We start from the raw sequence: 23,085 nt of genomic DNA, 5'->3' as shown, positions 1-23,085 counted from the left end.
GGCGTTCTGCACAATATAATTTAGATGTGCCTGGCACTGGCCCGAGGAGTGGAAAACCACGCCCAGGTACTTAAAGATTTTAACTTGTTCCAAGTAATGACCATTCATTCGCCATGTATGGCGTTTGGGGCGCTTGGCAAAAACTAACACTTTAGTTTTTTGATAATTTACTTCGATAAGCTCTTCAGCACAGTAGGAGCTGAGCAATGAAAGGGCCCGTCTCAATCCTACCGGTGTCAGGGACATAAGGACCATATTATCGGTATGCAGCAAAATGGCAAGATGTTTATGGGCCAGTTTGGAGGGGTGGATCGAGGGGACACTCATGATAGAAATAATAGAGTTTATATATATATATATATATATAGAGAGAGAGAGAGAGAGAGAGAGAGAGAGAGAGAGAGAGAGAGAATGGGGGCCAAAATACAGTCCTGCCTTACCCCTCTGGAAGTGGGAATTTCAGCCGAGACTTGGCCCTGTGCGCTCAGGCGACTCTTAGGCGGGTGTTCTCATGAAGCTTGTAAATCAGCACTAAGAAGCGCTTATCCAAAGATAACTCGTGCAGCTTTGCCCATAGTCTTTCTCTGGAGATCGAATCGAAAGCGGCTTTCAGATCTATAAAAGCCGTGTACAGAGCAGAGCCTGGCTTACTAGAGTATTTCTCTACTAAGTGCTGTAGTATAAATGCTTGCTCCATAGTGGACCACCCTTGGCGAAAGCCCGCCTGTTCAGGGGCGAGAACATTATGGGCTTCCACCCAGTCGGTAAGCTTAGCCAAAAGGTGTCTGGCATATAATTTTGAAATAATACTTAATAAACGTATAGGTCGATAGTTTGATGGATCAGTTTGACACCCTGTTTTATAGATAGGAACTATTATCGCTACACCCCAATCTGAGGGGACTTTAGCAGTACTATCTATGTATGTGAACAGGGAGGCCAGGACAGGCACCCACCAATCCAGGTTTTGACGTATGATCTCAATATTAATACAATCACTGCCCGGGGCTTTAGCAGGTTTGACTTATTTTATCAGCTCTTCAATTTCTGCGCAAGTTACAGGGGGCCAGCTGGGGAGGGAAGAAATATCTATGTCCAAACTATAGTTTGGAGAATCGACCCGCCTATATAAGGAGTAGAAAATGCACTCCCAAACCTCATGAGAAATGAGGGGAGAGGAGACCACCGAGGATCTTACCTGCGGTGTCGTCACCAGGCGCCAAAATCTAGACTGGTTTTTCAAATTAGCCGCAGCAATCAGTTCAGACCACAAACCTGTGTTCATAATTTGTTCTTAATTGACTAATTAAAATGGAAACAGAGAAACCTCATATCTTCAGGTATATATAATGGTTTTTCACCCAAACAGTAAAAGGCAGATCCATACAATATCCTGGAATTTCTGTCAGAATGTAACCTACAGAAGTAAAAAAATTGAAAGTATGTTTATTTATTAATCATTTATTTAGAAGATTTGTTTACTGCCCAAAATGCAAGTCTCTGGGAGGTTTACAACAAAACAATAAAAACAACAGATAAAAAGATTAAAACATTACAATTAAAATATAAAATGTCAAAACTATTAAAAACACAATTAAAACAATATATAATTAAAAGCCTTGGTGAACAAATATGTCTTTAAAAGTTGTAAGAGATGGGGAGGCTCTTATTTCAGCAGGAAGTGTGTTCCAAAGCCTTGGGGCAGCAATGGTCCATCCCTGAGTAGTCACCAGAGAAGCTGGTGACAACTGCAGACGAACCTCTCCAGATGATCTCAATGGGTGGTGTGGCTCATAGCAAAGAAGACGTTCTCTTAAATACCCCAGGCCCAAGCCATTTAGGGCTTTATAGGTTATAACCAAAACCTTGTATTTTGCCTTGAAACCTATTGGCAACCAGTGTAGATCTTTTAAGATAGGAGTAATTTGGTCTTTCCGAGACGACCCAGAGACCAACCTGACTGCTGCATTCTGGACCAGCTGCAGTTTCCGGACCATGTACAGAGGCAGCCCCACATAGAGCGCTTTGCAGTAGTCAAGTCTGGAGGTGACCAGCAGATGTACTACTGTTCTGAGGTCACTTATCTCAAGAAACAGACACAGCTTACGTATCAGCCGAAGCTGATAAAAGGCACCTCTGGCCACTGCCTCAACTTGGGACACCAGGGAGAGTTTTGTGTCCAGAAGCACCCCCAGACTGCATACCTGTTCCTTCTGGGGAAGTATGACCCCATCCAGAACAGGCAGATCAAAATCATCTCTTGAGTCCTGACCCCGCACATTAAGAGCCTCCATCTTACCTGGATTCAGCCTTGCTTGTTACCTCTCATCCAGCCCATAACTGCCTCCAGGCAGGCATTTAGGGAGGTTGTGCCTTCTCCTGATGATGTTGACATGGAGAAAAAGATTTGGGTGTCATCAGCATCCTGATAACACCTTGCACCAAATCTCCGGATGATGTCTCCCAGCGGTTTCATGTAGATGTTAAACAACATCAGAGACAATATGGAGCCCTGAGGGACACCATACTGAAGTTCAGTTTTTGAAGAACAAGGGACACCATCTGAAATCTGTCCAAGAGGTAAGAGTGGAACTACTGCAAAGCAGTGCCTCCTACCCCTAACTCCCTCAGACACTCCAGAAGTATACTATAGTTGATAGTATTGAAAGCTGCTGAGAGATCCAAAAGGACCAACAGTCACACTTCTTCTGTCAATTCTCAATTGGAGATCATCCATCAGGCTGACTCTACCCCATAGCCCACCTGAAAGCTGGACTGAAATGGGTCTAGATAATCAGTTTCATTCAAGACCTCCTGGAGTTGGGAGGCCACCACCCTTTCAATTACCTTGCCCAACCATGGAAGGTTGAAGACAGGGATATAGTTGCTTAACTCTGAGGAATCCAAGACAGACTTCTTTAGAAGTGGTCTAATAATTGCTTCCTTAAGGCAAGGAGGCATCCTGCCCTCCCTCAAAGAAGCATTTATGATCTCTACTAGGCAGATAGTATTAGCCATGTCGGGCAAGGGTCAAGGGAACAGGTGGTAGGCCGCATTGCTCCAAGCAGCTTGTCCACATCCTCATGAGTCACAAACTGAAACCGATCCAGCCTGACCACATAAGAGGCGACATTGACACCTCCGATTCAGACATTGCAGTAAGACACCTCCGATTCAGACATTGCAGTAATTGTGGGGTCTAAATTCAAGTTGGCCCAAAAACGAGATTTTATCCACACAAAGAATCATTAAACATGTCACAGTGGGTAATAGATGGTTCCAAATACTGATTCAAGGGAGGAGGGGCACTAACTAGCCCTCTCACACCTCTGAACAACTCTGCTGGATGTGAACTTGTGGACACAATATGGGCCGAAAAGAATTGCTTCTTTGCTGCCCGTATAGCTAGAACATAGATTTTCAAATGTGTTCTATATTGTAATCTGTCAGATTCAAGTTGAGTCTTCCTCCGCTTGCACTCGTCGTCTACCTATTATGTCCTTATACAAATCTATGGGGCAGCCACTTTTGGAGTACTGTGTTCAGTTCTAGTCACCATATCTTAAGAAGGACTATAATTGAGCAGATGGGTTAAAAGAACCTGGGGCCCCCAGCTCTTGAGGGCCCCCTAGCTCCACCCCTCCCTATTTTCTTCATTATCTCCCTCACTCTGAGGGGCCAGAGAGAGGGACAAACATGGGCCCCTTCTCCTCTACTTACACCCTTGAAGAAAGACATTGTAGAACTAGAAAAGGTGCAAAAGAGTGCAACCAAGATGATCAGGGGCCTGGAGCACTTTTCTTATGAGGCAAAACTACAGCATCTGGAGCGCTTTCGTTTGGAAAAGCAGTGACTACAGAGAGACATAATAGAGGTGTGCAAAATTATGCATGGAGTAGAGAGAGTGGACAGAGAGAAATTTCCTCCCCTCTGGCACAACACTAGAACCAGGTGCCATTCCATGAAACCGAAGGTCGGGAAATTTAGGCCTGACAAAAGGAAGTACTTCTTTGCACAGCACATAATTAACTTATGGAAATCTCTGCTACGGTGATGGCCACTTTCTTGGATGGCTTTAAAAGGAGCTTAGATAAATTCATGGGAGATAGGTTTATCAATGGCTACTAGTCTGGTGGCTATGGGCCACCTCCAGCCTTGGAGGCAAGATGCCGCTAAATACCAGCTGCAGAGGAGCAAGAGCAGGAGAGAGGGCAAGCCCTCACCCCCTGCCTGTGGGCTTCTCAGAGGCATCTGGTGGGCCACTGTGTGAAACAGGATGCTGGACTAGATGGGCCTTGATCCTGATCCAGCAGGGCTGTTCTTATGTACTCTTTAATAAATCTTTTCATTCCCTCATCATCTAATGGTGAGGAACACCTCTATTTACTGCTACCAGTTGTTTGGGGTGGAGGAGGCCAGACATTGTTGTTGCCGAATCACAGTTAGGCTAAGATCCTATACTTCTCCATTGTTTCCTATCGGTAGCTTTTGCTGAGTCTAAAGGAGTCAGAAGGCAGGCTGTGTTAATCTATCAGATAAATCTATAGATGAGAGCTATTTAAACACAGAGAATGCTTAAACTGTCCATTAGAAAACAAAATGCAGGAAAGCTGAGGGCAGCAGGAGAAAAGGGATTGGCCTGCTCAAGCCCTGAACAGCTTATAGTTGATTTCCTAGAGGGGAAGATTAGGGTTTGGAGGATGCATGCTGTGAAGTTAACACACTGCCCTTCTTGCATGATACAAGGGAATATTTCCCCTTTCCTACTCTCCAGACTCGCTTCCTGCCAGGTGTGGTGTGTCAGGTGAAGACTGTACCATCTATGCAACTTGACTGCTTCCTTAAATTGCTGATGGCTTCTAATACTGGAACTTCTTATTGGAGATGCTGCTCCTAAAGGCATCATTTTTTTAGCACCAGCAACCCTATTGAACACTAGGGGCATTGTGCGGGGGGCGGGGAAAAGAGAGAGAGAGAGAGAGAGAGAGAGATTCCCCTCTGACCACACTATCTCTGTCCTGATTCGCCTTTGTTAGACTGATACTCTCAGGTTTCATTCTCTCACCTGAGAGACAGATTTCTGTCTTCTCCCTCTCCCTCTCTCCTGATGCAGTGAGCAGCTAGGCACTAGGCTATCTATCTGTCTGATATATTTCCTAAATAACTACTTTAATTGGAACTTTCACTCCATGTCTCCAGACAATATTATGTATTCATTTAACATCTTTGTATAGCTCCTACTCCCACTCTAGATGGTTTACAATGACAATGGGCAATTAGCAGTGCTCTTCTTACTTGTGCACTTCTGCTGCAGGTGGGGCAGATAAATAATCGACCCTTCCAAACTCTCACACTTGGACATCCTAGTTCCTTGATATGGCAGAGAAAAGTGTGGGGAGGAATAGGAGAGGGGGCAGAGGCAGTATTGAATGTAGCCAGTAAAAGAGGCAAGAAATCCAAGCTTTGCAGCTGGTTGGCCAGGACGAGCCTTCTGGGTAGCTCCAAGCATTCACTGTTTCTTCTGGGGAACTGATGCCACTTTACAGACTATTGTCTGTCTGCTCCCTACTGTTCAGCATTTATATTTGTAAATAGGTATTAAAAAAGATATCAAATGTCCAGCACACTGATAAATAAAATCAACTTGTAGAAGATGGTCCATGAAACAACTTACAGCTTGGCATTGTGGGAAGTCCAAATCCACACAGAGATGCCTCTTTCTCTGATTTTTTTTCTTTTGGAGACAGTTTTGTCTCCAAAACTGCTATTATTCACTTTGATCTTGCACTAATATGATCAACCCAGTGTGTTTCCTGCTCATATGACACACTTGATGTATTCTTACCTGTTTTATCAAGGGGGAGGTTACGTCATGCGCCTGGCTGGGTTAACTGATCTCTGCACCTTTACTGGAGAAGAAAACAAGACTGGAACATTTTTAAACGTTCCTTTTTTGCTCCTTCAAAACTCCCATCACCCAAAAACAAGTAATACAAGTCAAAAATAATTCTCCCAGTGAAATCTTTGATAAGACTGACTTAAGTTAAACATGATTTAGCAAACTGCATGCTGACCCAGAAGGCCATTTTATTTCCTGGTATTGTTATAATTTTGTGCAGAAAAATCAGGCAGTCCGTTTTAATTGACGACTTCCTGAGCTTTTGGTGGTGCTCTTTGGCAAAACTCCACAGCTTCTTTAAAAAGGAAGTTAAAAAATTCGAGAAGTAGCAGGGGTAGTTCAGAAGAGAACTTTCTTTTTTTAAGCCATCACACATTACGGAGAGGGTTAATATAGTTATCTCCTTTTGAAAACAAAAACTTCCACCCTCTCTGGAAATACAATCCAATAGAGAGAGGAGGTTGATGTAACATTTGTAGAGCAGCAGGGCTGGTTTGGAAGTGCTCTCTCACCCATCCCAACCGTACCTTTTTGCATTTTGGATCAAGCTCTGGGGAAACTCACAGTGGCTCTGTGTGTTTGCAGAAAAGGCTTGCTGTGGAAAATACTTATTGGTAACCTCTTTAGTGTTAACAACAACAACAACAACAACAACTTATATACAACTTTTCAACAAAAGTTTCCAAAGTGGTTTACATAGAGAAAGAATAAATAAATAAATAAGATGGATCCCTGTACCTTAACAGCTCGCAATCTAAAATAAGACCCAATCTAAAATAAGACACACTCCTGATCCCTGGAACAGTTTTGTAATGCTTCAATTTTTTTTAAAGAAAAGAAAAGGTGAAGACTGAACATATAATGAGCAATTGGACACATGATGCTTAACTAAATAGAAGGCAAACTGCCTGTGCGGTGGAAAAGACTGAACTAGCATTTGAATTGCCAACATGCAAAAGAAAAGGAAGACAGTGAGGCTATTCCCACGATCATCCGAAATTGGGCTAGGGGAGCCTAGCCCAATTTCGGATGATTGTGGGAGCCACTGGGCTCGCAGCTGAGCCTGGTTGCCTCCCAGCGGTTAACCCGCCTAAGTACCCCTCCCCTTAAACTGGGTTTGCGGACTGAGTTCTCTGCAAATCCAGTTTTTCGAATAGTGAGTAGCTGCAGCATGGCTCCGCCCTGCAGCTACTCATGAGTAGACCCCTGGAGGGGAGGCGAAAAGCCACCTGTGACTCTAGAGGTCTCTCCAGTATGCCCTGCGCAAGCACGCAGGGCATACTGGAGCTTCCGGGGGCCGCGTGGCCCCCAAATTCCCCAGCCCCCTCTGGCTTCTTCACGGAGCTGGCAATCATGTGGGCAGCTGATCCAGCTGCCCAGGGCTCCCGCTCTGCTTGTGTGTGGGGAAAGTGGGCTTAGTCCGCTCTCCCCACTTAGCTCCCCAAACTGGGTCTCACTGATCATGAGACCTGGCTCAGTCATTATAAAGTGTGATAGAAGCAATTTGAACATATGTATTTGCTGTATTCAACAACAACAAATATTTATATACTGCTTTTCAACAAAAGTTTCCAAAGCAGTTTACACAGATAATTAATTACATTAATTAATCAATAAAGATTGTTCCCTGTCCCCAAAGGGCTCACAGTCTAAAAAGAAACATGACAGACACCAGCAACAGTCACTGGAAGTACTGTGCTCGGGGTGGATAGGGCCAGTTATTCTCCCCCTGCTAAATAGCAATAGCAATAGCAGCAATAGCACTTACATTTATATACCGCTCTATAGCTAGAAGCTCTCTAAGCGGTTTACAATGATTTTAGCATATTGCCCCCCAACATTCTGGGTACTCATTTTACTGACCTCAGAAGGATGGAAGGCTGAGTCAACCTTGAGCCCCTGGTCAGGATTGAACTTGCAACCTTCTGGTTACAGGGCAGCAGTTTTACCACTGCGCCACCAGGGGCTCATTAAAGAGAATCACCACTTTAAAAAGGTGTCTCTTTGCCCAGTCAGCAGGGGTTTTGCCCAGTTAGCAGGTATTCAGAGGTATCTGTGTTCAGGACAGAATACAGCTATAACTCACTATATGCGGGGGCTCCTTTTCCACATATGACTATGGGTAATGAAATAGCGGAAAATGAATAATTGAGTCTATTGGATTGCAGGGGTTAGGCTCCCAGTCAAGAAGTTTTTACATTTTCAGTTTAGAACATGTAAATCCAGAGCATCAGCTAGCAGAAGACAGTCAGTGAGGCACTTCACACGAGTTGTGTGAAGCGCCTCATGGCAGTTTTCAGGGAGAGCGGGCTTAGCCCGTTCTTCCCACATACAATCAAACATGTACTGTAGCCCTGGAAGGCTGTATCAGCCACCCACATGACAACCAGCTCCGTCACTGAGCCGGTGGGGGCTGAGGGGATCCCAGGATGCCCTGCGCAAGCACATGGGGCATTCTGAGGGGACCCCCGAGACTGGAAGGCTGCTTGTAGCCTCCCAGTCCGGAGCCTGCTTGTGTGCCGCTGCGCAGGTCTACTTGTGTGTTGCTTGCAGCAGCACATGAGCCAAAAACCGAGGTCAACGGAGCGCTCACTCTGTTAACCTCATTTAAGGGGAGGGAGAATGAGGCGAGCTAGCCACCTTGGAAGCACTCGGCTCGCCTGCAAGCCAGGTGGTTCCAACAATCACTGGAAAGCGGACTAAGCTCTCAGTGTGGTCCTCTCTGAAAAGTGTTAGATGTTGGTCCAGCTTAGATACAAATCCCTCCTCAGCCAGTAGTTTACTAAGTGCGATGAATATTTATATACTGCTTTTTAACAAAAGTTCCCAAAGCGGTTTTCATAGAGAGAGAGAGAGAGAGAGAGAGAGAGAGAGAGAGAGAGAGAGAGAGAGAGAGTGTTGGTCCAGCTTAAGTACAAATCCCTCCTCAACATGCTACTGAGGAAAAGCTGCGGCTCTCTGAGTATCAGCCATAAAACTAGCTGGGTGACTCTGGGCCAGTCACTTATCTCTCAGCCTAACCTACTTCACAGGATTGTTGTGAAAGAGAAACACAAGTATGTAGTACAGCGCTCTGGGCTCTTTGGAGGAAGAGCAGGATATAAATGTAAATAATAATAATAAAGTATAGATGGTGTTTATGACGCAGTTAGACTAAAGCCTTTTGGGTGTCTAGCAGCTGACGTTGCCATGCGGAAAAAGAAAATCTGAAGCTGCAAAGACAGAATTACAATGGGAACTTAGGATGTAAGAATCATGAATATGGGAAAGTTCGACACAGTGAAAGATGAAATGAATTGACTACAAATTGACATCTTGGGCATCAGTAAATTAAAATGGACTGGAATGGGACACTTTCAGTCAGGAAATCATACTGTTTACTACTCAGGATATGAAAAACAAAGAAGGAACTGTGTTGCTTTCATAGTCAGGAAGGATGACAGTACTTGGATGACAGTACTTGGATACAATGCCGTCAGTGACTGACTAATATCAATTAGATTTTGTGGACAACCCATTAACATGACAGTTCTTCAAATCTATGCCCCAATGACTGATGCAGAAGAAGAGGAAGTTGATGAGTTTTATGCTCAAGTCCAGTCTGAAATTGACAGAACATGGAAGCAAGATGTCATGCTGGTGGTTGGAGATTGGAATGCCAAAGCTGGAAAAGGTAAGGAGGAAAACACAGTTGGCCTATATGTCCTAGGAAACAGGAACAAAGCAGGAGAACGACTTATTAGTCTCTGCCAAGCCAATGATCTCTTCATTGCTAACACAGTCTTCAAACAACCAAAGCGGTGCCTATACACATGGACATCACCAGATGGAGTACAAAGAAATCAAATTGATTACATTATTGGTGCAAAGAGGTGGAAGAGCTCAGTTTTAACAAGAAAGACATGGCCGGGGGCCCCCGATTATGGAACAGATCATAAACTGCTCATGTGCAAGATACAAGTCAAGCTAAAGAGGAAAAATAAAGCTATCCAGCTCCAATGATATGATCTTGAGAATGTACCCACCATTTTCAAGGAGAACATCAGGAACCGCTTTGAATTTCTGAACCTCATTGATAGGGAACCAGAGGAACTGTGGAATGAAATCAAAGAAGTTGTTAAGGATGAATGTGCAAAGTGACTGCCAAAGACTAAGAAACAGAAGAAAGCAAAATGGATGTCAGAACAGAAAGTGAAAATTGCCCAGAAGATGAGAGAAGCCAAAGTCAAGAAAGATAAAGACCTCAGGAAGGAACTTAATAGGGAATTTCAGAAAGCTTTTAGAAGAGACAAGGAACCGTACTACAATGACATCTGTAAAGACCTTGAGGATGGAAACAGACATGGAAAAGCAAGGCAGGTTTTCCAAAAGATCTCTGAACACAGAGGGAGGTTCCAACCTAGAATTGGTATGTTAAAGGATGCCAAAGGACAGATAGTAACTAATTCTGAGAAGATCCAACAGAGACAGGAGTATACAGAAAATCTGTACAGCAGGAATGTCAACATCGAACATACTCTAGAAGATATTCCCTACTTGCAAGAACCTCTAGTACGGGAAGATGAAGTTAGATCAGCACACCAGTCATTACCAAGTTGGAAGGCTACAGGAATTGATGGAACAGCTACAGAAATGTGGCAGGCAACAGAAGAAGAACCAGTCAAGGCTCTAACCAAACGATGCCAGCAAATTTGGAGAACAACACAGTGGCCAACAGATTGAAAGAAGTCAGTCTACATACCCATACCAAAGAAAGGAGACTTAACAGATTGCGCAAACTATCACACAATATGCTTAATTTCACATGCTAGCAAAATAATGCTCAAGATCATCCAATGCAGATTAGAGCCCTATGTGGAAAGGGAAGTGCCGAATGTTCAAGCTGGTTTGAGAAAAGGCTGAAGAACAAGAGACATCATTGCTGATGCATGCTGGATAATTGAGAAAGCCAAAGAAGAACAGAAATAAGTCAATATGTTCTTTATTGACTTCAGAAAAGTAGTCCCTCGATTGTGTGGACCATGTCAAGTTGTGGAATATCCTTAGGAAAATGGACATTCCAGAACATCTCATTATTCTCATGAGAAACCTATACACAGGACAGGAAGCCACAGTCCAGATGGAACATGGTGAAACAGACTGGTTCCAGATCAGCAAAGGATTAAGACAAGGCTGTATACTTTCTCCTTCTTTATTCAATTTATATGCTGAACATATACTGAGAGAAGCTGGTTTGGAAGCAGAAGAGTGTGGTTTTAAAGTTGGATGAAGAAACATCAATAACCTGTGCTACGCTGATGACACCACTCTGATAGCTGAGAATGTGGATGATCTGCAAGCTCTAGTAATGAAATCAAGGAGCACAGTGGAAAAAATGGGATTACGACTAAATGTAAAGAAGACTAAACTAATGACAATGGGTACAGCAACCAGCCTCAGAACTGACAACGAAGACACTGAAGTGTTGGATAGCTTCTTCCTTTTAGGATCGACCGTCAACAGTAAAGGATCCAGCAGTCAAGAAATACGCTGCAGACTAGCACTTGGTAGGGTAACAATGAAGGCCTTGGAAAGGATATTTAGATGCTGAGATGTGTCTACACCTACAAAGATCAGAATCATTTGGACAATGTTTTTCCCCGTGACACTCTGTGGATGTGAAAGCTAGACTTTGAAGAAGCAAGACAGAAAAAGCATTGACGCTTTTGGACTTTAGTGCTGGAGAAGACATTTGAGGATACCATGGACAGCCAAGAAAACAAACAAACAGATCCTAGAACAAATCAATCCAGAATTTTCACTCAAGGCACAAATGACCAGGATCAAACTATCATACTTCGGACACATCATGCGAAGATCCAGCTCCCTTGAGAAATCCATAATGCTGGGGAAAGTGGAAGGAAAGAGAAGAAGACAACCAGCAGCAAGGTGGATGGACTCGATTACAACAGGAATGAATGCACCACTGAGAGACCTTAAAGGCCAAGTTGAAGACAGATCATCCTGGAGAGAATCTATCTATGTGATTGCTACTAGTGGGCACTACCTGATGGCACTTAATCAATCAGTCAGTCAATCAATCAATCAATCAATCAATCAAGCTGCCTTGAATAGCTTTGCTAGAAAGATGGGGTACAAAGGTTTTAACAAATAAATAAAACAAGGAAGCTTGTTGCAACCACCCAGGCTCAGCAATATATATCATAATATATATCAGCAGCATAGAAGAAATACTAGTAACATTTTTCATATAAAGTGAGAGTAGGGAGAGCCCCTCAAATCTCTTTCACTTATTTAACTTATTTAATATCTTACTGGCTTCTGATGAACTTTCATTAATTAGAAAAATGGGTATGGCTTGATTTTGGCCACTCATTGGCATGTTGTGAACATGACCTTCTGCAGCTGCATGCTGTTTCACTGCACACACTCCACCCCGAGAAACTATAAAAGCTACTCTGTTACATATATTGCAATGAGCTTTCAAAACATTATCTTGCACTTTAGACAACAGAACCCCTCTCTCCATTCTTCATGATAATTTTGCATTTGCTTGTCTTTTTTTAAACTGGAGGTTGGGTGAAGAAGAAGCCATGATGACAGACCATTAGGCTGTTCAACTCTCGGGAGAGACATTTGCAGAATTGGCCACACCTTGACAGGCCTAGCTACTCTCTGCTCCACAAAGTTCAGCCTCCTCCTATTGAATGTAGGGCAAAAGTGAACTTTTGGCTCTAAAATCAAACCATCATGGGAGTTGTAGTACCAGAGTGCAATCTGCTATCCAACCTACAGGGCTGAAGAAGACTGCTTTCTAGAGTCGTGCAACGTGAAGCCAGCCTCTTCATTGTGTGTGCACTGCAGTCAGAGACTGGCCTACATCAGAGTGCTGAAAATATAGAACAAACTGTGTTCTTTATTAACTTGAAATTTAGCAAGTACATGTTAATGCTAAATAAAGAACTGTTCTTTGAAATAAAGAACAGGTGGCAAGCCTAAATCTGAGCCATGCTGCAGTGGGCCCCCAGTGAACAGCAGAGTCCAGGCTTGATAAGGAAAAAATACCTTCAGTGGGGTTGTGCAGGTCAAGAAGCTGGAAAAACAATCAGCAGCAGCGATAGTAGAAAGCTGTTCAGGAATGTAGGCCTGGTAATGCAATGAAACAAGGTTGCAGGAACATTCCCAACCTTTGCAGACTCACACCCTTAGCTGACTCAAAATCTTGCCACCAAATGTTTAATTTTATTTATTTATTGTTCCATTTATATACCACCTTTCATTAAAACAATCCCAAGGAGGTTTACACAAAAATTAAAAAAAAGACTATAAAAATGACACAATTAAAATATTAAGCTAAAATATAAAACAAATCTGACTAAGAAGATTTAAAATACAAGCATAAAAACTGTACAAAATACAAAGAAGCATCAGTAGAGACAATCATATAAAGCCTGGGTAAAAGCCAAGATTTAACATGCTTTCTAAAAACTGTGATGGAGACTGAGGAGTGAATAGCCACCGGGAGTGCATTCCAGAGTCTGGGGGCAGCAACAGAGAAGGCCCTGTCCTGCGTGCACGACAACTGAGCCTCCTCTTTGTCGGCACCTGGAGCAGAGTCCCTTAGATGACCTCGTCAAGTGGGCAGCAACCCTTGGGAGCAGGCGGTCCCTCAGGTATCCCGGGCCCAAACGGTTAAGGGCTTTAAAGGTCAAAACCAGCACCTTGAATTGGACCTGGAAACAAACTGGTAGCCAGTGCAGCTCTATCAAAACGGGTGTGATGTGATCCCAACTGGCAGCTCCAGATAAAACCCTAGCTGCCACCCTTATAGCTGCTTCCCTCATAGTTACAAAGAAATCTTATGTAGATTTAACTAAAGGTTTATTCAGAAACAACTCAATTTTCTCCTTCTGCTTTCCCTCCCTTTTCCTTTCTGACTCCACACTCCACACTGAACCCACACTCTCTACAGGATCCCAACTGGGACAAACTACTCAGCAACACAACAACAAAAAATTACTAGATAGAATACATGTACTGTACCAAGATTTATGAGTGAGAGTGTGTAGAAATGAGCAGCACCACAAGATTTTTTCCATTATTCAGACACTCCCTTAGATCAAAAAGAAAGGAAAAAGTCTGGCATTTCATACTAGTCGGGGTGTGCCACATTGCAAAGGGCCCTGCAGTAAAGTCCTCCATTGGACTTCTGCCCTCCCAGCACATTCCTCCTCACCTGAAAGTGAGAGGAGGAGGAGAAGCGAGCGCTGCACTTCTCTCTTCACTTGCTGAGGGAAAAGCTGCAGCCAGGAGTGGGAGAAGATGCAACTCCTCCCCTTCTCCTCAGTGAATGGGCCTCCCTCCACCAGACATCACTGTGTCGTTAAAGGCTTGTTGCAGGGAAAACAAATGAGGAAGTCTCTTTGCACTCACCGTCCAGTGTGGGTCAAGTAATACCACCTGATCTCTATAAAAGCTCCTCGTCCAGGCTAACAACTAGGAGACCTGATCTTGAACTATTACAGGCTGCCCTAGCTTTCAGCTGTGGACAGGCAAATCTGACACTTGGAAAAAGCAAAAGCAGCATCGCACCACTCATTTGTGTATATCCGACATTCTCCTAAAATATACATTTTGTTGCTACATGGTTAACTGAATTAGGTCTCTGGGTGCTCCAGCCCAGCACTCCCTCTTCCTCCTCTTCCTCTTCTACAGTTCCTTATGCTTCCTTCCTCCTTGGCTTTTAGGAACATCGGACCATAGGAACATAGGAAGCTGCCATATACTGAGTCAGACCATTTATCTATCTAGCTCAGTATTGTCTCCACAGACTGGCAGCAGCTTCTTCAAGGTTGCAGGCAGGAATCTCTCTCAGCCCTATCTTGGAGAAGCCAGGGAGGGAACTCAATACCTTCTGCTCTTTCCAGAGTGGCTCCATCCCCTGAGGGGAATATCTTACAGTGCTCACACTTCTAGTCTCCCTTTCATATGCAACCAGGGCAGACCCTGCTTAGCAAAGGGGACAAATCATGCTTGCTACCACAAGACCAGCTCTCCTCTGAACATGTCAGAGGTGGGAAGTGGGAGAAGAAGGAGAGCAGGAACAGCAGCTGGTGTGCTGCCACCATGTAAGGCAGAGGGGTGGTGGTCCAGTGGGCCAGTACGCAATCTGCTGTGTCTGCCATTTTACCACCTGAGGCAGCCACCTCATTAAACATCATTAGTAGGCTAGCTGGATAATAGATTCACTATAATGGACTGGAATAAGACACTTTCAGTCAGAAAATCATACCATTTACTACTCAGGACACGGAAAATAAGGAACGGTGTTGCTTTCATAGTCAGGAAGGATATAGCAATGACAGTATTTGGGTACAATATGGTCAGTGACCAACTAATATCCATTACATTTCGTGGACGACCCTTAAACATGTCAGTTTTTCAGGTCTATGCCCAAATGACTGATGCAGAAAAAGAGGAAGTTGATGGGTTTTATGCTCAAGTTCAGTCTCGAATAGACAGAACATGTAAGCAAGATGTGCCGCTGATGGTTGGAGACTGGAATGCCAAAGTTGGAAATGGTAAGGAGGAAAACACAGTTGGACTGTATGGCCTAGAAAACACAAATGAAGCAGGAAAACTACTTATTAGTTTCTGCCAAGCCAATGATCTCTTCATTGCTAACACATTCTTCAAACAACCAAAATGGCACCTATACACATGGACATCACCAGATGGAGTACAAAGAAATCAAATTGATTACATTATTGGTGCAAGGAGGTGGAAGAGCTCAGTTATAAGAGAAAAAACATGGCCAGGGGCCAATTATGGAACAGATCATGAACTGCTCATGTCCAAGATATAAGTCAAGCAAAAGTGGAAAATCAAAACTATCCAGTTTCCACGATATGATCTTGAGAATATACCCACCATTTTCAAGGAGAACATCAGGAACCGCTTTGAATTTCTGAACCTCATTGATAGGGAACCAGAGGAACTGTGGAATGAAATCAAAGAAGTTTTTAAGGATGAATTTGAAAAGAGACTGCCAAAGACCAAAAAAACCCAGAAGAAAGCAAAATGGATGTCAGACGACACTGCTCTACGCTGTTGACTCCAGTCTGATAGCTGAGAGTGCTGATGATCTGCAAGCTCTAGAAATGAAAGTCAAGGAGCACAATGAAAAAAATGGGACTATGACTAAATGTAAAGAAGACTAAACTAATGACAACAAGTACAGCAACCAGCCTCAGAACTGATAATGAAGACACTGAAGTGTTGGATAGCTCCTGCTTTCTAGGATCAACCATCAAACAGTAAAGGGTCCAGCAGTCAAGAAATAAGCTGCAGACTAGCACTTGGTAAGGTTGCAATGAAGGCTTTGGAAAGGATATTTAGATGCCATGACATGTCTATACCTACAAAGATTAGAATCGTTCAGACAATGGTTCTTCCTGTGACACTCTATGGGTGCGAAAGCTGGTCTTTGAAAAAGCAAGATAAAAAAAAGTATTGACGCTTTTGAACTTTGGTGCTAGAGCAGACTTTTGAGGATACCATTGAGAGCCAGGAAAACAAACAAATGGATCATAAAACAAATCAATCTAGAATTTTCACTCAAGGCACAAATGACCAGGCTCAGACAATCATATTTCAAACACATTATGCGAAGAGCCAGCTCCCTTAAGAAGTCCATAATGCTGGGGAAAGTGGAAAGAAAGAGAAGAAGAGGATGGCCAGCAGCAAGGTGGAGGGATCCAATTACGACAGCAATGAATGCACTACTGACAGACCTTAAAGGCCAAGTTGAAGACAGATCATCCTGGAGAGAATCTATCTATGTGGTTAAGAGTCGACACCAACCTGATAGCACTGACTCACTCACTCACTCACTCAAGTGAATGCCAGGATGTTGTCAGACATGGGCTGTACCAGCACCACACTTATTTCAAGAATGATGCCAGTTGAGGCAAAATCTAATAACTGATGCCCACTAGTTAATGAGTAACCTTATGCAGCCTCAGCCCATCAACAAAAGCAAGAGACATTTGTCAGTCAAGAGGGAATTATCTAGATGTCCCAGTGCATTCTGCTTTCTGATGATTAGACATTTCCTGGAGCTGACATTCAAAATGCCACCCTCCAGCTCTGAAGATAACCTGTTTGCACAGCTCTTTTTCTTGGTTCAGAAGCACATTACCACAGATTTGATGAGGGAACACTTTTTCTATAAAAACCACCAGAAAACGTTACCTCTTCCATAAGAACAGTGGAATTAGTGTTAGAAAGATATGCATTTCCAACAAGTTGATGATGTTTAACACGTGGCCAGATAGGGAAGATTTATAGACATTCTCCACAGTTTTCAAAAATGAGTGCAAGGTGTTCACACAGCACTCAGTTTCCCCATTTTTGCTAGACTGGTATAAATCATACATACTGAGAATTCTGTACATTTACCCACCCACCACAACAACACTTCATGAGGTGCTCAGGCTCTTTCAGGATGCAGATGCCCAAACTCTAAGCAAAACTCCTCTAGTCCCCCCACCCCCACCAATAGATCTTCCCAGGCGGAATGTAACAAGTCTAAGGGAATGGGCTACAGGCATCGTCAGAGACGGCAATGATTCTAAGCAGTGAAGCAAACCAGAGATCATTAGGATAAAGTTGTGATGTAAGGAATTTGTCCATTTGATGTAAAGGTATTTGTCCAAGGTTGAGGAATTTTTATAGTTTATAGTTCTATGCCAATTAAATATGCATGTTTTAAAACACACACACACACACACACACACAGAGCTTATTTCTTGTTCCTCTTGTTTTTCCTCTTTGCTTTCCATTTGCTTTTACAGCCAGAGATAACCCAAGACATCTTGGTAGAAAATCCAAATGGTACCCCTCTCAAGTGATACAAAGTGTAACAATAAACTAAACAATTGGCAATTTCCTGTTTTTTAATAGCTCTATAAAATCAGCTTCTTGAACTGGCTGTGTTTGACTCTTCGAGCTTTGTTGACTTTTGGTATTTAGTATAATTTCCTATGATTAGGGATGGTGGAGTAGCAAGAGAATCTTCTCTGGCACAGTATGCGGACACAGCACACCTGAGGAGTGTGTGGATGGGGGAGATATTTAGATAGTTTTTAACTGTATGACATATCATTGTCAGAAGTGTCCATTCACTCCTGCTGTGCAGGCTATAAAGCAGGCCTGCTCAACTTAGTCCCCCCAGCTGTTTTTGGACTACAAATCCCATAATTCTCAGCCACAGCAGCCAATAGCCAGGGATTATGGGAATTGTAGGACAACATCTGCAGGAGGGCCGAAGTTGAGCAGGCCTGCTATAAAGTATCACTCCTGGTTAGATTAAGAATACTCATGTGCTGCAGCTGCAATACTGCACTGCTGCAAGGAGGACAGGTCACCACCAGTCCAGTCAGTGACAACATTGCACTAGTGCCAGGATCCTCATGGTCAACCCTTTAAAAAATCATTTATTATTTTTACCATTAAAAAATCAAATGGCTTGCGGTGAAAAAGGTTAAATTGCAGACATTTTAGATACCTTTAAAGTTTGTGTTTGACCTTTGCTTAATCCAGACGGCAACCAGCTTTCCTTCCTATGTGGCAAAAAACCATCTTGATATTGGTTAACCTTTGTTTTGCCCAAGCTCCCAAACTGCCTTCCTTCCTAAGGGGCAAAAAAATACATGCTGCTATTGTTTGTTGACCTTTGTTTCACCCCACCTGATATCCCAAAGCAGGTCATGCCATCCCTTGCTATCTGGGCAAACAGGCATCTTTTAAAGTGGTGGCTTTTAAAAATCTTTAACAGGGAGAGAACAATTGTCTCTCTTCAGTCCAGCATCACTTCCTTCCTTCCTAGTGGCTCTTGCTGGTGTTTCCCTTGTATTCTTTTTAGATTGTGGGCTCTTTGGAGACAGGGAATGATCGTCTTCTCATTCCTTACTATTTCCCATTTCAAATTGGCTTTTGGGTGGGCTATGGGGTGCAGACTGCCTTGGTCGGCCTGACAGATGATCTCCTATTGGCAATTGGCAGAGGAAGTGTGACTCTGTTGGTCCTTTTGGATCTCTCAGTGGCTACTATACTATTGACCATAGTATCCTTCTGGAACGTCAGAGAATGCTGGGGTTGGGAGGCATTGTTTTACAGTGGTTCTGCTCCTACCTCTCAGACAGATTCCAGATGGTGTTGCTTGGAGACTGTTGCTCTTAGAAAAGTGAGCTTATGTATGGTATCCCCGAGGGCTCCATATTGTCTCCAATGCTATTTAACATCTTAATGATACTGCTGGGAGAGATCATCAGGAGATTTGGTGCAAGGTGTTATCAGTGTGCTGATAACACTCAAATCTATTTCTCCATGTCAGTATCATCAGGAGAAGGCACAACCTCCCTAAATGCCTGCCTGGAGCCATTTTTGGAAGGGCGGTATAGAAATTGAATAAATAAATAAACAAACAAATAAATAAATAATAAACTGAGACTGAATCCAGATAAGATGGAGGTACTTAATGTGTGGGTTCGGAACACCAGAGATGATTTTGATCTGCCTGTTCTAGATGGGGTCACCTTCTGCAAAAGGAACAGGTATGCAGTCTGGGAGTGCTTTTGGATCCACAACTCTCCCTGGTATCTCAGGTTGAGGTGGTGGCCAGAAGTGCTTTCTATCAGCTTCAGCTGATATGCCAGCTGCATCCGTTTCTTGAGATGAACAACCTCAGAACTGTGGTACATATGCTGGTAACCTCCAGACTTGACTTCTGCAATGTGCTCTATGTGGGGCTGCCTTTGCATGTAGTCTGGAAACTGCAGCTGGTACAGAATGTGGCAGCCAGGTTGGTCTCTGCGTCATCTTGGAGAGACCATATTATTCCTGTTTTGAAAGTGGTATACTGGCTGCCAATAAGTTTCTGGGCAAAATATAAAGTGCTGGTTATAACCTATAAAGCCCTAAACAGCTTAGGCCCTGAGATTTTCAAGAGAATGTCTTCTTTACCAGGAGCCTCATCACCCACTGGGATCATCTGGAGAGGTTTGTCTCTGGTTGCCACCAGCCCGTCTGGTGGCCACACAGAGACTGGCCTTCTCTGTTGCTGCCCTGAGGCTATGGAATGCATTCTCTACTGAAATATGAGCTGCTTCATCTCTGACAACTTTTAAAAAGAACTTGAAGACTTATCTCTTCACCAAATAATAATCTGACTCTGATTTAAAATTGTTTAAATTTTCTGTGTTTTAACCTGTTTTATTTTGTTGTAAACCGCCTGGAGATTAAAGTTTGAGGTGGTGTACAAATTTAATTACTTACTTACTTAATTAATTAATTCTATGTAATTCATGCTGAGAACCATTTTTGTCAGAAATAAGTATATACATATTCTTAATAATGATGATAATGATAATGATAGCATCAATTTTGCGGGCAAAATCCTATACATATTCAACTACATCTTAAGTATTAAGACCCTTAAATCTTAAGAACATAAGGACAGCCCTGCTGGATCAGGCCCAAGGCCCACCTAGTCCAGCATCCCGTTTCACACAGTGGCCCACCAGAGGTCGCTGGAAGCCTACAGGCAAGAGTTGAGGGCATGCCCTCCCTCCTGCTGTTACTCTCCTGCAACTGGTACTCAGAGGCATCCTGCCTTGAGGATGGAGGTAGCCTATAGCCCATGAAGGAAAGTAGCTGATAGTAGCCAATGTTAGACCTCTTCTCCATGAAGTTATCAAAAACCCCTCTTAAAGCCATCCAGATTGTTGGCTGTCACCACATCTTGTGGCAGAGAATTCCACAAGTTGATTATGTGTTGTGTGAAAAATTATTTCCATTTGTTGGTTCTGGATTTCTTGGCAATCAATTTCATAGCATGACCTCTGGTTCTAGTGTTATGTGAGAGGGAGAAGAATTTATCTCTATCCACTTTCTCCACACCATGCATGATTTTATAGACCTCTATCATGTCTCCTCTCAGTTGTCTTTTTTCTAAACTAAAAAGCCCCAGGTGTTGTAGTCTTGCCTCATAAGAAAGGTGCTCTAGGCCCCTGATCATCTTGGTTGCCCTCTTCTGCACCTTTTACAGTTCTACAATGTCCTTTTTTAGATGTGGTGACCAGAATTGTATGCACTACTCCAGGTTTGGCCTCACCATAGTTTTGTATAAGGTCATTATAATATTAGCAGTTTTCTTGTCAATCCCCTTCCTAATAATCCCTAGCATGGAATTGGCTTTTTTCCACAGTGGCCACACATTGAGTCGACACTTTCAATGAGCTGTCCACTATGACCCCAAAATCCCTCTCCTGGTCAGTCACCAACAGCTCAGATCCCATCAGCGTATAGTTGAAGTTGGGGTTTATCGTCCCAATGTGCATCACCTTACACTTGCCAACACTGAACTGCATTTGCCATTTTGTCGCCCACTCCCCCAGTTTGGAGAGATCCTTTTGGAGCTCCTCACAATCTGTTTTGGATTTCACTACCCTGAATAGTTTGGTGTCATCAACAAATGTGTCCACCTCGCTGCTTACCCCAATTTCTAGATCATTTCCTTCTCCAAGGTTACAGGCAGGAATCTCTCTCAGCCCTATCTTGGAGATGCCAGGAAGGGAATTTGGAACCTCGGTGCTCTTCCCAGAGTGGCTCCATCCCGAGTGGAATATCTTACAGTGCTGCTCACACACCAAGTCTCCCATTCATATGCAAGCAGGGCAGACCCTGCTTAGTTAAGATAACAAGTCATGCTTGCTACCACAAGACCAGCTCTCTTTTCCCAGTTACATTGGCCAGTTACATGGGAAATCCACATGGGACATCATGGGAGACCTGAGGCAAAATCACCTCGTGTCCAAATTATTGGAACTGGAGTTCCCGGCACCAACCGTAGTTCCCATAACTCTCCTAAACCTCTGATTGTACCCTTGGTTGCAAGTAAGGTTCATTTACCCAGTCTAGGGTCTGGAGGCTGCATCGTGTTGTCTGGTTTGGGCAAGAAGTTTCCTCTCACCCAAACTGGAGTTAAGGGAGTAAGCTCCTCCTGCTGCCAAAATCCTATTGGCTGGTGGGGCTTTCCTTCATGGGTTGGAGGAAGGCTTTGCAGCCAGTCCTGGCCCTTGCAGTCTCTCAGACTACAAATCAACATCGTCTGTAAGTGTGCCAGAGATCACGAGGGAAACTAAAGGTCTGTTGGACCTGCGGTTTGAAAGTATATTTGAAGGCAGCCATAGAGTTGTTGTGAGGATTAGTAGGGGAGGGGGGAAACCATGTTGCCCTGAGCTCCTTGGAATAAGGGCAGGATACAAATGTAATGAAGAAATGAATACCACACAGCGGTGTGCTTGCCCTCTAGGGTTGGGTAGGTAAATATCGGAAGCTGGAAGATTTGTAACTCAGTAGGTGGTGGCAGCTATTGATTTTGTGGACATCTCAGGATGGATGTAGTCCCATGGTAAAGCTGGAGCAACCCATCATTCAGTTTACCTAGTGACCTCTTGGGCTGTCAGGATAAGGAAAGGAACTCTTGAGCTTAATGACAGGGATGCCATAGTCACCAAGGCGAAAAAAACAAATATAAATTAACAAGCAGCAAACCACTTGTATATCTTCAGTCAGGAACAAAACCTACATAATATCTTACCTCCTTGCTCTTCTCTTCACCCCTGTATATCTCAGATAGGCTCCTAGGCATGCCTTCACCTGACACATGGCTTACCCCATCTTCCCTGCTCAGCCTCCTGGCCTCCTGTGACTGTGTCTCATTGTGAGGCTTTCTGGCATCAGATATGATGTCACATCTGGGCACTGGAGGTCATATTACACATTGTTGATCATTCTGGGCAGATGGGGAGGCCCCCGGTCATCTCATTGGTGACCCTTACAATGCCACAGATACAGGTGAACCCATTCAGGGGGTTTCAGAGCTCTAGGGGTTGGGGGCAGAGCCTCAGATGGCAAAATAGATGTCAGAAGAGGAAGTTGGAAAGCTGAGTTTCTTCCTCTTTTGCTATAGTGCAAAAGAAAAGTATGGTGAAAAGCAGTGTAATTTCATGGTGTCATGAATCTGGGCTGTCTTGATTACTGTTAATGGGAAAGTAGGAAGGAACAAAGACTTCAGCAAAAGAACAGCAACATTCCTTGGTATCTGGGGATTTCTCTCTAGC

The 23,085-nt window shown here is 43.6% G+C and overlaps 1 long non-coding RNA gene across 1 annotated transcript; it reads right to left on the bottom strand.

Annotated features, from left to right (window-relative positions):
- Nucleotides 1-1,324: 1,324 nt before the first annotated feature.
- On the bottom strand, nucleotides 1,325-22,670 carry LOC128350666 (uncharacterized). The gene is made up of 2 exons (XR_008319369.1): nucleotides 22,563-22,670; nucleotides 1,325-1,417 (listed from the first exon to the last, which is right to left on the bottom strand). It is a non-coding gene; the product is annotated as an uncharacterized LOC128350666 (long non-coding RNA).
- Between the last annotated feature and the right edge of the window lie 415 nt (nucleotides 22,671-23,085).

This window comes from Hemicordylus capensis, chromosome 3 (assembly GCF_027244095.1).
Source record: "Hemicordylus capensis ecotype Gifberg chromosome 3, rHemCap1.1.pri, whole genome shotgun sequence".
In the NCBI taxonomy this organism is placed as follows: domain Eukaryota; kingdom Metazoa; phylum Chordata; class Lepidosauria; order Squamata; family Cordylidae; genus Hemicordylus; species Hemicordylus capensis.
This window is presented reverse-complemented; position numbering and strand designations above follow the sequence as displayed.